General features: G+C 30.6%; 1 long non-coding RNA gene across 2 annotated transcripts in view; it reads left to right on the top strand.

Moving 5' to 3' along the window:
- The first annotated feature begins 55 nt into the window (after positions 1–55).
- LOC118599796 overlaps positions 56–2,999 on the top strand; it is a 234,434-nt gene continuing 231,490 nt past the window's right edge. For both annotated transcript variants that reach the window (XR_004949303.1, XR_004949309.1), the window contains exon 1: positions 56–1,539. This is a non-coding gene — a long non-coding RNA (uncharacterized LOC118599796). The remainder of the gene's footprint in view (positions 1,540–2,999) is intronic.

The raw sequence follows: 2,999 nt of genomic DNA, 5'->3' as shown, positions 1-2,999 counted from the left end.
GAGACACAATCCAGTGTCCTCTTGTGCCGGTCCCAAGTCCGGGTAAATGCAGAGGGACGTGTGAGAGCAAAAACAAATTGAACATGTCAATCACAAACAGACATCAGTTATATATATTATTTTTGTTTGTTTTTTTAGTATTTCTTCAGTCCTGCTGACACACAGGGAGGAAACAGAGGCTGAGGACTGTCCATCACCCATGATGAACTTACAAAGGTAGTCAAAGTGCTCCTTCGAATTTTGTAAATTATTTAGCTAAAATTTAAATCTAATTTTTTGTTTAAAAAAAAAAAACACACACACAATAATGCAACCACAAGGGGGCACTACTCAGTGCTTTCTTGTGCCGGTCCCAAGTCCGGAATAAATGCAGAGGGTTGTGTCAGGATTAGGATCTAGATTAAGACTAAGCCTCACTCTTTTGGCACAGCCTTCCCAGCACACTACGGCATACAAGAGGATGCTGGAGACGACTGACCGCTAAAACATCTGCAGAAGATTCCAGCAGATGTTGAAGCTGGCCAGTCTCCTCAGGAAATACATCCTGCTCTGACCTTTTTGTGTACACTCCCTGTGTGTACAAACACAATAATGCAACCAGAAGGTGTGCCCCAAGGGTTTCTCCTGGGACCACTTTTGTTTATTATTTATCTTCTCCACCTAGGTTACATTTTTCACAAACAAAAAATCAATTCTCACTGCTTTCTTGGTTGTATTTATATTACATGAAAGCACAACAGCCTTGTTATATGGTGATGATGCCATATTTTCTTTGTGCATATGTAATAATAAAAAAGTCAGAGTATGAGAATGAATTTTATTTGATAAATAACCTTGTTTTTTTTGTCCTTTCCAAGAGCTAAGCAAGCAGATTAGATCTTGGTTTTAGTAGCAAGTATTCAAATTAAATATTACATTTTGTGTTGGTCTGAATTTACTGTTAGGGGTGTCATAAGTAAATTGCATGACTTAGTACTCATATATCCCCTCCTATACATACTAACAAATAGTGGAAAAAAAGTTAAAAAAAAAAAAAAGAATAAATACAATTTTTGAGGTGTTTTTTACGGTGGCCCTGAAGGGTTACAACACACACTTAAAGTTCCCAGTGAACTTAAAGTGTGCAGCGGGCAGTGAAGTTAAACTGTTGTCTTGTGACCCTTTAAGGCCACCGTAGGTTTTTGAGAAAAAGATAAACAAATTAAATAACTTTTGTTGCCACTTTTCACAAAAGCTGTCGCAGTTATCATAAATTTCTCCCGCCAAATGCTGGAGGTTCTGACTAGAAAAACACTCGGTGAGGCCTGCAGTACCGCTTCCTGCCTGAAGGCAGAGGGCGCTGGTGAGTCCGGAGAATGTGACACTGCGGCTAAAGAATAATAGAAGTAGAGCTAGCAAGTCAAATGTAGCCGTCCAAATATTCTTTAGTACTGTTTAGCATAATTTTCTGAACGGAGGATTCAACTGTCAAAGGTTTAAATTCAGGAGTTTGTTTAAAGACGAAGGAGCAGCGAATGGACTTCACTTATATAAGTAAAAGTAAGTCTTTTTTTTAAACAATTTTGGTGATTTTTTTTTAAGCTACAGGTAGTAAACAGAAGAAAAATTATGAAATTATATTAAAAAATACATAATTTAAAACTTATGTTAATCCAATATTCAATAAGCTGCTCTGTACGGTATTTATTTATTGCTTCAGAGAATTACGTTTTTAAATCGTAGTGATGACGTCACCAGCGCAGCTCACCACTCCACCGAGGGAGGGGTCAGACGCAGAGAACAAATTTGGGACTTTAGACAAAATGAATATATTATTTAATATAATTTTTCATTTTTAAAAAAAAATCATTTTTAAAATGCAAAACTAATTATGTAAAGAATAAAATAAACAAAAAAAAATAAATAAAATGTGAATGTAAAAAAGTAGATTTCATTATTTTGTAATATAATGAAGATTTTTCTTTCTTCTTGTCATCTAAAACTTTGTTGATAATTTAACATTTTTGCTTTCCTTAAAAAATAGCCAAAAAGCCTTTATTATTTACCTTTTAATTTTTTTAATATCCTTTGATTCTTAATCCATTTTAATACAAATTTTACCTTAAAATGTTTTAATTATAAAATTAACTAAACAAACATTTTTAAAACACAAAAATGTTAAGACACAACATAATAAAATATGTATGTGTAGAAATAATGATATTCGTTAATAATAAAAAAGTTTTAGTATAAAGAACCTATACATAATAAAGAAATTAACTACAATTTAAAGGTTGCATTACCATTTATAGCCACTAGAGTGAGACATTAGTTTGTTAAAAGCATTTGTCTTTAAAATGCTTTATTGAGTTTTAGAAAAGTTGAAGGGAAGAGAAATTCTTGTTTTTTTTAATATATATAATACTAAATTTAAATTCTACAAATAAAACCCATAGATAACATTTTTTTTAATATCCTGTATTTGTCAATCTATTTATTACTTTAAATTACAACTTTTTAAGCAAAATATGTACTAAACCTAAATGGCTAAAACACAAATAATTAAACACACAAAATGATGATATAATATGTAAAAAATCATGTTGATTGTTAACAGGAAGGTTTTATTATCATTATTTTTTGCATAAAAAAAATAAATTGAGTTTGAAGGGGTTGCATTACCTTTTCCGGCCACTAGATGGAGGCATTAGTGAGCTAAAAATGCTTTATTGAGTTTATGGAAAGGATTAAAGGAAGAGGAATTCTTTTTTTTTTTTTTATTACTAATTTCAAAAATCTACAAATAAGTTTTTTTTTTCAGAATATAGAATATTTATTGCAAAACGTTTGACCATTTAAATATAAGTGGAATTATAATATAAAGTTGACAAACATTAAAGCTTTTATAAATGTTTTTTTTTTTTACTTTTTAATGGATAAAAATCCTTTAAAAATAATGGATTTAGTTTTTTAAATGCTATTATACTTTGCATTTATTTAAGTAGAAATATATAGATTTA

The sequence above is a fragment of the Oryzias melastigma genome, linkage group LG2 (assembly GCF_002922805.2).
Source record: "Oryzias melastigma strain HK-1 linkage group LG2, ASM292280v2, whole genome shotgun sequence".
NCBI classification, from domain to species: Eukaryota; Metazoa; Chordata; class Actinopteri; order Beloniformes; family Adrianichthyidae; genus Oryzias; species Oryzias melastigma.
The sequence above is the reverse complement of the archived record's forward strand: the minus strand, read 5'-3'. Positions and strand labels throughout refer to the sequence as shown.